Source organism: Phascolarctos cinereus, unplaced genomic scaffold, assembly GCF_003287225.1.
Source record: "Phascolarctos cinereus isolate Bilbo 61053 unplaced genomic scaffold, phaCin_HiC Scaffold_2;HRSCAF=192, whole genome shotgun sequence".
Taxonomy (NCBI): Eukaryota; Metazoa; Chordata; class Mammalia; order Diprotodontia; family Phascolarctidae; genus Phascolarctos; species Phascolarctos cinereus.
Genome location: NW_027555625.1, coordinates 169462865 through 169476045, shown reverse-complemented (window position 1 = coordinate 169476045; position 13181 = coordinate 169462865). Strand labels below are relative to the sequence as shown.

Genomic DNA, 13181 nt, shown 5'->3' with positions numbered 1-13181 from the left:
CCTGTTGTTCACCCCACAGACATGTAATCACAGAGACCTAGATAACATGAATGTTGCTGATAAGAAGAATTCAGGCCAGAATACTACTGAGCTGTAAGAAATGATGAGCTGGTTGATTTTAGAAAAACACTGAAAGACTTGCATGAAATAAGAGTAAAATAAGCATTACCAAGAGAACATTGCATATAGTAATAGCAATATTGTTCAAAGAATAACTGTGAATGACTACATTATTCCGAATATTGTAAATACTCAAATCAGCTACAAATGACATATAAAGGAAACTCTATCACACCTCCAGAGAAAGAATTGATAAATAGAAGTATGCAGAGTATGCTGATAGAGAGAAAGAGAGAGATGGATAGATAGATGTAGATAGCTATCTATCTGTCAAATGATAGCCTTTTCTAGTGCAGAGTAGGGAGGGAGGGAGACAATTTGGAACTTAAAATGTAACAAAAATAAATTTAATTTAATTAAAAAAAATAATTCAGGCAGAAAGTGTGTGATGCTCTTCAGGTCTTGGAGTGTGCAGGCTTCTAGTAACATGGGGAAACAAAAGAAAGTGAGGAAATACGCGACCATGAAGCAAATGCTAGTTTTCGAGATGAGAGATTAAAAAAAAAAAGATCAATTAAAACCAAAAAAGAAAGAGAAGAAAGATTCCAGTGCTCTCAAAGAAAGAAAAGTTTTCCAGCACCCATCCTGCTTGTTCTTCCAACATAATACACAGTTGGGACTCCCTCACTACATCTTGGTTGATACCAACTTTATCAACTTCTCCATCAAAGCCAAATTGGACTTAGTGCAGTCAATGATGGATTGTCTGTAGGCCAAATGCACTCCCTGCATAACTGACTGTGTAATGGCTGAAACTGAAAAGCTGGGACAGAAGTACCAAGTAGCCCTGAGGATTGCCAAGGACCTACAATTTGAACACTGCCCGTGTTCACACAGAGGAACACGTGCAGGTAATTTCTTAGTCCAGAGGGTCACTCAGCACAAGTGTTACATTGTGGCTACAGCTGATCAAGACCTTCAACAAAGAATCCAGAAGATCCCTGGAGTTCCTATCATGTACATTTCTAACCATAGGTATAACATCGAGAAAATGCCAGATGATTATGGAGTCCCTTGACTGTAACATCAAGAGACTGAACTTCTGTGATGCCAGTCTACAAAACACCATTCTAGTCCATTACTTGTCATATTGTACAAAATGAGGTTATACAGATTTACTTTTTCGTTCTGTTCTGAAATGATTTTTGTATCTTGACGAAAAACTCATTTAATGTATACATAAACCACTTTTGTCCAGACAAAAAAAAATACTTCAGACCACTGTGTATCTATTACATAATAAAGTCAGTCACTGAGTAACTGAAGATATCATTGAAGAGATCTCTGAAGAGATCATTGAAGTTCTACCTAAAGATAGTGTCTATGACTAAAGGATCAAGAATCAGGGAACCCAGTTTCTAGGCAGGATCTGGCATCCCTTTTTTTTGTTGTGTTGTTTTGTTAGAAACTTGACTACCTCTTTTCCCTGACCACATTCATGACTTTAAAAGAAGCATTCTCTGGATGGTTGGAGGATCAGTGAGGGACCAGACTGAATGGACTGACAGAGGAAAGGGATCTGGACTTGGAATCAGGAGACCTCTGGGTCAGATTCTCACTCTGCACCATTGCTAGTGTAAGAGCCCTCATAAAGACCCTGGGATTTGTATTTCTTCCCAGCTGAATATCAGAGCAACTCAAATGTTGTGGATAACGCGAGGCTCTGAAGTTCCATAGTTATGAGTTGTGAGTTGATCAGGATAAATGTATTCAGCACATGTGTGCCTCTATTGTATTTAAGCTTATGCCACCCTTCCTTTCCCTCTTGTACTCTGTGTATTTGTGGGAGAATGTTTCCCCAGTGCTGGGGGAAAATACTTTATAACTACTGTTCTTGATAGGCCATTTGAACAAATGCCTTTGCCAAAGAACTGTATCCATCTACTGGCATATTGTTATGCACAGGGGCAGCTGGGTGGTACAACGGATAGTGTGTCGGGCTTGAAGTCAGGAGGATTCATCTTCCTGAGTTCAGATCTGGCTTCAGGTACTTACTAGCTCTGTGACTCTGGCCAATCACTTAATCAGTTTGCCTCAGTTTCCTCATCTGTAAAGTGAGCTGGAGAAGGAAATGGCAAACCACTCCAGTATCTTTGCCAATAAAACCCCAAATGGGGTCACAGAGTCAAACATGACTGAAATGAACGAACAACAACAACAAAAGTGTGAACAACCAGTGGGGGCTCATGAGCTAGTGCTTAGGAAGCTAGATACCCACAGGATCACCCCTAGAACCTTGAGAGGTAATACTCAGTAACCTTGAAACCCAACTTTGCAGTGGTGGGGTGAGTTGTATAAATGAACCCTGAGGGGATGGTACACTCTGTATCCACAATGACAAATTCTCTTTTCTATCCAATTTCTCCATGTAAAATCAGCTGTCATCTCTGTCCTTCCTCCTCCACCCCCACCCCACTGCCCCAGTTCCCTTTCCAGCTAGTCCAAATGATTATTCTTGATATCCACCTCTTTTCAATATTTCAATATTTCTGTGAATGATTCTGATTTTTAAATTCCTTTCTCACGTTATTTTAATTTCAACATCTAGGCAAAAATTCCATTCCAACTTCTTAAAGCTATTAAAGCTGGGATCCCCAACTATTAGAATTCAATCAGATGGCAGTTCTTGGCTATTCAAACAGAAACAGGCCATCATTCCATGAAGCTGAGAGTCTTACGATCTTACTTGGTCTTACTTACCCTTATGTAGTAGAATATACCATGCCCTCCTCTCATCCTTGACCTTTACTAAGACTTCTGTGGAAGGTGGAACATCATATCATAAAATACCCCCCAACTCTGCTGGGGTTTTATTGTTAGCTCACATTTGTAATAATAATTGTGCTCTACATGTGTTATCTTATGCGAGCTTCACAACTACTGAATGAGTTAGGCGTGACAGGCATCCTCACTTTACAGACAAAAAGGCTGAATCTCGGGGAGGTTAAGTGACCTTCCCAGGATCATATAATTATTAGTAAGTGTCAGAAATGGGCTTTGATTCCAGGTCTCTCTTGATCCCAAGGCCAGTGTTTTTTCCACCGTTTCAAGATGCTACACAAACTACTGTAGTTTATTTGCTAACTAGCTCCTCTTTGTAAAAAAAAAAAAGAAGAACCTTTGCTTTTGAGTACCCTTGTCCAATGTTAGCATCTGTAGTATTTAGTGAAAATTATTGCTTATATTGGAAATTCCAAGTTCCCTGGATGCCAAGAGCATTTTTGAGTTTGATGAACACCCGTTCGCAACCTCACTACTGCCCCTTGCTCTCCCTGAGAGCTTCACTAGAACGTCATATATATTTGGGGGAGGGTATGGGGTAGAGTGTGGGGTAAAGAATAGAATGAGCTAACTCTTCTTGGTTATCAATATAGTATGTCATTAATATATTCAGCCACTGGAAACTGGGGCCATTTCAGAGTTCCCAGAACACATCAGACTTCTCGGAACACATCAGTAGGAGGAAGGCACAAGCATTTATATAGCACCTACTGTGTGTGAGGCACTGTGTTGAGTGCTTTTTAAAAAATATTATCTGATTTGACCTCACTGTTTTGTGTAAAATATGTCTCCTCTTGTAAAGTCTCCTTCGTAAAATAAACTAAAATTTTGTGCGTATGATAATTTCATGCTAATGCCCTAAGAGATCACAATCCATGTAAGATAAACTATGAAATTCCCTGGGTGAAACAAATTCTTGGATTCTTTCCCAATAGTGTGTTTTTCACGTAGCAACATTTCACATCCTGAACATTACTTTGGGCTATTGTTTTGTACAAGTTGGGAAATCAAGAGAGTTGTTACACCGCCATCTCTAGCATGATGAGTCATTCTCTTAGAGGGGTTACAACATACTTCGGCATATTTCGGAATATTTTATTTTTCCCCTAACACTTCAAGAAAACACAGCTACAAGCTGTTCAGACTGCATGTCTAGGTTGTCCTGTCAGGATAGAGGAGGAAAATCAAACCTGCAGTTGAAGGCAGACATGTTGGTCAAATTGGCCATTTGCATCTTAGACGTATGGCTTGCCTTGGCTGTTTCCACTACACTGTATACTATTTTTTTAATGGTGGCCACCTTCTTCATTTTCTTATTTTCTATTTCTATTTTTTCAATGGGGAGAAAGAAAGAATCTTGCATTCAATGAGAGAAGAATCTAGATTTTAAGGTCCAGCGACACAATTGTGAAGAGATTTCTAAGAAATTTGATACAGGATGCTTTCTGTCTTATTTGCCACAGAAGCAACATCAGGCCTGACAAAGGAATACTTGCTACCTGGAAAGAAAAAAGAATTCATTTCATGTAAGGAGGCATATCCCAGGACATTGAGAAATCTGATCAAAAGCACATGGATCTAAAAAGGTATTTTTAAGGGCAGTATTGTGGAATAATCAGTTTGATTCTCACTTGTATATGTGGGATGATGCAAGCAATATGCACTTGAAGGAGAATTGGGAAAACAAACTTTTTCTTCTCATTAAATTTCCATTCCAATCTCTGTGGGCACCAGGAACATATTGCCGTTTAGTCATTTCAGTTGTATCCAACTTTTTATGACCCTATTTGGGATTTAATCAGCAAAGATACTGGAGTGCTTTGCCATTTTCCTCTCCAGTTCATTTTAGAGATGAGGAAACTGAGGCAAACAGGGTTAAGCGACTTGCCCAGGGTCACACAGCTAGTGAGTTTCTGAGGCTGGATTTGAACTCAGGAAGATGAGTCTTCCAGACTTCAGGCCCTGCACTGGATCTACTGCATCACCTACCTGCCCTATCAGTAACATAGGGTGGTGTGAAGAAGCCAGTATAGTGTGTGTGTGTGTGTGTGTGTGTGTGTGTGTGTTTGTGTGTGTGTGTGTGTATGTGTGTGTGTGCACGTGTGCATGTATATACACACATATACTTGTCAGGAAAATAGTCTCAGGGGATGGCTAGCAATGAGCCAGGGAAACCTCTGAGTGGCTGTACACACCACTTGACATGTTTTTGTTGTTGTTGTTGTTGTTGTTGTTGTTGTTGTTTTTATTATTTACGGGAAAGGGAGTGAAACATCTTTCTGTGTATAAACTTCTTTGATTGTGTTAGTATGGCTTCAAATTAACCTGATCTCTGGGGTGAGGATGTAGTGCTAAGGGAATGAGAGATAACATAATTAAGTTTGAAAGAGGGAGAGTATAGATCAGGTGTGGGAAACCTGCAGCCTCCGAGGCCACGTGTGAGCTTCTAGGTCCTTGGGTTCAGCCCTTTGACTGAGTCCACGTGGTATAGAACAAATCCTTCTATTAAATCCACAGGTTCCCCACCCCTGGTAACAGGCAAATAGATTCAGAACATGAGGACTTTGTCAGAAGAGGGAAATAAGTGAAGAGTCATGGAGAAGGAGACATGAGCATACAGCAGAGGGCTGCTGAAAGGGATGTAGAAAGCCACTAGAAATAGGACTTTTATTTCCTTTCAATATTTCCTTTCATAGTCACGGGTAAGTGTGGAGCAAAAAAACATGTTCCTGTCAAGGACTAAGAGACCCTGCCCCATAGGAATGCTGGTCACCAGACTAGGGTCACCACCACTTCCTTGTGGTCTTTGCCATTGCCTTTCAGCATTCTCCTGCCTTCATGTATGCCCCCTTCATTCTATATTTCTAATGTAAGAACTCCAGGTCACTAATAATCACAGACTTTTACACAGTGCTTTAAGACTTGCAAAGACTTTGCATAAGTTGCCTCATTTGACCCTTACAAACAATGATATGAAGTAGATGCTATTATCCCAATTTTATTGACAAGAAAGTATATTGAGAAAAGTTGTGACTTCCCCAGAATCACAATGCTGATAAGTACCTGAGACAAGTTTTGTACTCAGGTAGGCCTGATTCCAACCTGACTGTTCTATCCATGATGCCACCCAGTGGCCTCAACAAGAATCTTTCAGTGAGAAGGAAAGGAGAGAGGGGGAAAAAATCGAGAAACTCCAGGATAGCTGTTAGTAGATTACACAATGTGACAGTTTTTAATTTTTGTCCTGCAATTCCATTTCTTATTCTGATTATAGCTACAATCAAGTGGTGACTGAAGTAGAGGCCATAGGCCTCCATAATTAACTTTTTTTGTTGGCAACAATAATTCCAACAATTATGCTACCAAGTAGCGCTCTGCTGGTAACCTTGCCCTCATAGTGTCTCTTTGGCCCCTCTTTCTTGGTCATGCATGGTACATTGTAGGTAAACACTCATCATTCACCTCAAAGGATAAAAATCTAATAATAACGATAATAATAATCTCCATCCTTCTTTACCTCTTTATGGCTATTGCCACTGTAGATCATTCTCTTCTCCTTGATTCTCTTCTCTCTAGGTTTCTGATATATTTCTCTATCTTGATTTTCTCCTACTTGTATGACCATTCATTCTCAGTCTTCTTTACTGGATCTTTATCCAAGTCATGCCCAGTACTGGGGAGTGTCACCGATGTCTCTAAACTGGGCCCTCTGCTCCCTCTATATTATTTCGTTTAATGATCTCATTAGCTCCCCTGAACTTAATTGTCATCTCTATGTCAATAATTCTCAAATATCCTTATTCAACCTTGGGTGTTGTACTTTATGCTTGAAGAGGATCAAAATTAAATCACTATATTGAGGTCAAGGGTATGGTATGTCTGACTATGGCAGAGCAGAACAATACCAGCTCTGAAGAGTCTACCACAGGTTGGGCACAAATAGTCCATATAAACATTTGGAGAGGAGACATTTCTAAATTTGGGCATCTCACATTTCTTTTAAGCTATTACAGTTCTGCTTATTCATAGAGCACAGTGCCTTCTTTCATGTGGGCACACCATTCTGGGTGGTCCTTTGCTAGTATCTCCCATGCCATGCAATTGATTCCAAAGTTCTTCAGAGAGACCTTGAGAATATCCTTGTATTGTTACTTCTGACCTCCATGTGAGTGATTGCCTTGTGTGAGTTTTCTGTAAAATAGTCTTTTAGGCAAACAAATGTTTGGCATTTGAACAACATGACCAGGCATTCAGAATTGTGCTCTCTGCTTGGCAGTTTAACTTGAGGAAGAATCTCAGTGTCTGATACCTTATCTTGCCAGGTGATCTTCACAATCTTCCTAAGGCAATTCAAATGGAAGTGTTTCAGTTTCCTGGCATGGCACTGGTAGACTGTCCATTTTTCACATGGCATACAATAATGAAGTCAGCACAACTCTATAGGCTTTCAGTTGGGTCGGTAGGCTAATTACCTCTTCTCTCCCACACTTACCCTCAGAGCATCCCAAACACTGAGCTGCCTCTGGCATGTGCATCAACCTCATCATCTGTGTGTATATTCTTGATTCATTCTTCTGGTGACTGAGAAACTGTGAGAGTATTGTCTATTATCCTGAACCCAGGCAAGCATGCCATCATGAAATTGATGTATGATATTGATGACCTTCTTTGAGCAACCAAATTTTGACATAATTTTCCAGAATCCCTCACAAACGACAGTATCAAAGGCCTTGGTCAGATTGATGAATGTTGTATGAGGACCTCTGTTCTGCCCCTGACATTTCTCCTGGAGTTGTCAGGCAGCAAATACTATATTGATCTTTCATGGGCCCTTTGGGAAGTCATACTGACCATCTTCCAGGTAAAGGATCAGCATATTAAGGAAGACTCTGGCAAGAATCTTGCCAGCAATGAGACAGACCCTCCTGTGTGTCACAGAACAATCTATTTCCTTTACCTTTATAGAGATGTATAATGGAGGCAACCTTGAATTCCTGGGAGATAACTTCCTCTTGTCATATAACTCAGAAAATTTCAGTCAGCTTTTGTATGAGCAGTGGACCCTTTCCCTTGTAAATCTCAGGTGGATTAGAAACAGCACCAGGTGCTTTGCCACAGGAGAGGAGCCTAATTCAAAACCTCTCCTCCAGTTGGAAAATCAGCCAGAAAGGGATTGATTTCAACCTGTGGTATACGGTCAATGGCTTCAGCATTGGTTGATGACAATCTGTTGAGAACACTATGGAAGTGTTCAGCCTGTCTCTCTAGGATCATGTCCTTATCACTAATCAATGTGGCTCCATCAGCCCTGAGCAGTTGAGATGCGCCATAGGTCTTTGGTCCATAAATAACCTTCAGGGCATCATAAAAGTGCTTTGGATAGTTACTGTCAATGTAAAACTGAATTTCGTCTGCCTGCTTACTGATCTAAGACTCTTGTATCTCTCCTAGCTTTGCTTGCACTTTGCTTTCGGTGTAGTTAAACACTTCCTTCTCAGAGACAGATGAATTTTCCTGTTATGAAGTTCTCATTTTTCATTTAGCAACTTCTGAATTTCTCCATCATTTTTGTCAAAAAAGTCTTGATGTTCGCAAGTGTTCTGATCCAAATGAGTAAATGCAGCGCCGTACACAAAATCTGTAAAGCCTGCTCACTTCTTTTCTGCTCTACTGTCGCCACCCATGTGTTGGCTCAGCTTTCCCTCCAAGTTAGCAACAAACTATTCACCCTTGGAGAAATGCTGTAATCTGTTGACATTAAGTCTTCTGGTAATTAGCTTGCCTTGGGGCCTCTGCTTTTGTTGAGGGCAAAAATTTAGTTTGGAGAAGATAAGTCTACCACCAGTACACTATACCGAACATTACCTTCGTCAATCTCAGATATTTCTTGTCTCTTCTCCTTACAATGATATAGTTTATTAAATGTCAAAGTTTGCTGTGAGAATGCATCCATATTTATTACATTTAAGTAAATAGAAGTCAGTGTTGGTGATGAGGTCATGAGATGCATAAGTCTTCAGTAGTAAGTGACTGTTTTTCTTTCTCTTTCTGTTTCTGACGCCATTCTTCCCAAGGATTCTGTCACGTTTGATAGTCTGTAACTTCTCTTGTATTAAAGTCACCCATAATTATAAACTTGTCCACTTTCAGTACATTGATGATGAGGGTCTCCAGGTCTTCATAAAATTATTCTTTGACCTCATCAGAGTTCATCATGGTGGGAGCATAGGCACTGATGTTGGTGGTATAGTGCTTTCCTGCAAATGGCAATCACATTGTCACAAGTCTGTCATTCACTCTTTTTGGTAGGCATACAATCTTGTTGACTAGATGAGTTTTGATTGCAAAACCTATGCCAGCTTCACAGCACTCTTCTTCACTGTGGCAACTCCAGGAAAATGTGTATCCAGCTCCAACTTTGGTAAGCTAGCCTTCATTTGCCTTGTTTCACTCAGGGCTGCTATTTGGATGTAATACTTGCTGAGTTCTCTGACAACAAGAACTGCTTGTCTTTCAGGTTTACTGGATTTCACGTTGTCCGTAAGTATGTGTGCATTCCATGTACCAATGGTGAGTGGAATCATCTTCGTACAAGTTTTTGTATGTGTGTGTGTGTGTGTGTGTGTGTGTGTGTGTGTGTGTGTGTTGACCACAGTGTGGGATACTTGCCTGCTGCAGTAAGCAGGCCAAGGCTGGGTAAAGCAGACAATCTTTAGGGCATTTTTTCTAGCCCCTTCCTAACACTAGGAGGTGAGTAGGGCAGTCCTTGAAAGGCTGCTTAGACACCCGGGGGCTGCCAAATCCCACTACTACTTCTGGTAAGGAGATGTCCCTGGGCCACCTGTGGACAGAGTTGTGACTATAGCTCCCAATGTATCCACACCTGCTGCTTCATCACTTGCCTATCACCACAGGACTGTGAGATAGGTAAAAATGGTAAAATGATATTGGGTGATATCTTTTGATTTGCACATGTTAGATTTAAGTGAGGCAGAGCTGCACAAAGTTATCAGCCTCACTCTCTCTTCTAGAGTCATCAAAGTCCAGTGGCAAGATAAAATCAAGGCATTGGTCATGGCCCGGGTGCAGTAGATGACCTTGGCATCTTTGATGTCTAACCAAACTGGGAACACTCTACGGTACCTGTTTCAGCTGCCTTCACAGCCATTAGAACAGATTGTTCTCATACACCCATTCCGCCAGGAGAAATCTTAATATGCTTGGGGTAGACACCGCCCTAACTCATTGAAGGATTTGAGACCTCTCAGTTACCCTCAACTTGGTTTAACTCATCTGCCCAGATATTTTTACTAGGATGTAGCCACTGGATGTGCTACAGCTTCTTGGAGCCACAGGTGAGAGTTGGGTAAATTAGGCAGACACCAAAGGTGGAAGGCAAACCTGAAAAGGGCCCAGCAGCCCTCATACCAGAGGCTTACCTGAATATACCTTACACCCCTCAATCAACCTAACTTCTCTCCTAAGCTCCAGACTCATACGCCCAATCACCTATTGGGCAATCTTGAATTGGAAGTCCTATAGAAATCTTAAACTCACCATGCCCAAAACTAAAATCTGTATCTTTTCTCCCCAAATCCTCACTCTTTCCATACTTCTTATTGTTGTTCTTGTTCAGTCATTTCAGTTATGTCTGACTCATTGTCAGAAAACCCCATGGTTTTCTTGGCAGAGACACCAGACTGGATTGCATTTCCTTCTCCAGCTCATTTTACAGATGAAGAAACTGAGGCAAACAGGGTTAAGTTACTTTTCCAGCTACCTAGTAAGTGTCTGAGGCCAGATTGGAGTCAGATGAATCTTCCTGACTCTAGGCCCAGCACTCTATGCATCATGGCACCACCTAGCTGCCTTATAGTTGTCGAGGGCCTGCTTTCTTCTCAGTCATTCTGTGGGAAGTCAGCTATTGTGATAGTCAATCTGGGGGATTCCACTTTAAAACCTTGTTTTGACCTTGAATATGGGGCAGGCAGCTGCCTAAGATGTCCATGGGCATGCTCACTAACTCCATCTCCCCGTGATATTGTAATGAAGGAGGGGCTGAGGTGATCTAATCCCATCTCCTATTTGAAACTTGAATCCATCAAGACTGTCTTCCTGTTACATGGAAATTGCTTATTTCTCTCTATAAAAATCAGAACACAGATTAAATCCTGGTGAGTCCACCAAGGTGGGCTGTATTGGTGTATTAATACATTCCTTTTGTCTTACTTTCTGAGTTTGCCTCAGTTGATCAGGGCAAGGACCCAACCTAGGTGTTTTTTTTAACAACTCTGGCTCACAATCTTCCAAATTACCCAGTCTTGGGCAATCTATTCAAAGAATTTATCTCCATCCAAAACTGAGCAGATCACAATGGACTTCCCCACCTGGGTGGGATCTGAACAATATTGTTAAGTTAATCCAATCTCACTATCAGCAATGTCCTCCAGAGAATGAACTTTTGAAATGTGGACTTTAAAAAAGGGGGCAACTCTGGATCTCCCCAAATCATTGGTTATTAATAATCATTTCTCTCACCTGTGTATTTTATTTTTTCACATGAAAACATTGTTATGAGAAGGAGTCCAGTAGGGATCCATGACACAAAAAGGATAAGAACATCTCTTCTAGCCCCAGTTCCCTTACAATCCACTTACCTTCTGCTGACCAATGGACCAGCAGATTAAGGGTTCAGAAAAAGGAAGCATGTTACACCATCTGACTACCTTCATTTTATTTTTTTTTGATTCTGAACTAAGCCAATACCAAATAAGATGAGCATTACCATATACAAAATTGAACAGCAAGAGGATTATACATGACAGTGCAAATGTATGTGATGAACAGCTTGCCTTTATTTTTAACTACATAATAAATTCAATATTATTTTTGTAGCTGTCCTGTGTGTTTGTTTCTTAAAGACTTTCACTCTGTTCTCTTCTATGTGTTTTGTAATTGCTCCAATAACTGTAGCTTCTTCATTTTAATTCTTTTTTTTCCATTTTGGTAACCCCTTTGCTGTCCCCACTAACTCCTTTCCTTTTCCCAATATAGTCATGATTATATGTGCTCTTGGCAATAACTTGTCCATGAGGTGGAATCTCTTTGGAATCTTTGTGGGATGATGACCTAATTCTACTTGAGTAAACTTTTTTTTCTTTTACAACGTAAAAAAAGACAGTTTGAGGCTCATATCTTTTATTATTTTAAGTTTTGTTTCTATTAATACCTTCTGTTTTTACATCACTATTGTTTCCAAATATATATTCCTTTCTGCTCTCGCTTTTAGTGAGCCATCTATTCTAAGATTTTTTAAAAGGTGAGGGGTGGGGAGAGAAGCAGTTCAACAAAACTCTATCAACTTCATCTAATAGTATATCAGCAATATTCCACACTGATAGTCCCTCATCGTTGCAAAGAAGGGACAGAAAATAATGTTTCAACTCTTCCTCATGACTGAGTCTGGTCATTATTACTACACAATTTTTGATTTCTTTTTCTTGTTCTTTGCATTTTCATTGTCATAATTATTGTGTATATTATTTTCCTGGTTCTGCTTTTACTTTTCAGTCTATGTAAGTTTCTGGGAGTCAATTGTAAGAATATTTATCTGCCCATTTTTCACTTTGTAGAATAATAGAATCTTAGTGTTGAAATAAACCTTCGATGTCATCAAGCCCAAACTATAACCTTATGAAAGAAGCGTTTCTCTAACATTCTGAACAGAGGGTCGTTGAAACATGGCTAAACTATTCTTTAATGGAGTGTCCTCAGTGAAGCAGCTCATTCCATTGTTCTTCCTTATTCATCATTAGAAATTTCTTCCTTGTATGGAGCCAAAGACTGCTCCTTTGTTGCTACCATTCATTTTCTCTAGTTCTACTTTTCTGGATCAAAAGAAAAAATAGCCATCTGATGAATGACATAAAAGAAGAAGAAGCTTCCATTCCTTGAATTTTCCACTTGTTACTCAAGGTATTGAATAACTTTACCTCTCTAGGTAGTAGATTTTAACACTCCTAAGTACCAAAATTATATAAGCCTTACTGGGCACTTCAACAAAGATCTCTTAACATGTCCTCTCTATCTTCTTATACTTTATTAGCTGATCACATGCATCTAGAAAGTCATTTCCTAGAAGCTTTCTCAAATCTAGGACCATTGCCAATTTTCAGTGAAGTACAGCACTTTATTAGAGCATTCATAATGACCAAAATGCATTTCCAGGGCACTGACCCAATTATACAGCACATCAAAAATTTAATTCAGCCCAAAATGAC

The 13181-nt window shown here is 40.1% G+C and overlaps 1 pseudogene; it reads left to right on the top strand.

The window, feature by feature from the left end:
* Positions 1-547: 547 nt before the first annotated feature.
* Positions 548-1138, top strand: LOC110210314 (rRNA-processing protein FCF1 homolog pseudogene; annotated as a pseudogene).
* The last annotated feature ends 12043 nt before the right edge of the window (positions 1139-13181 follow it).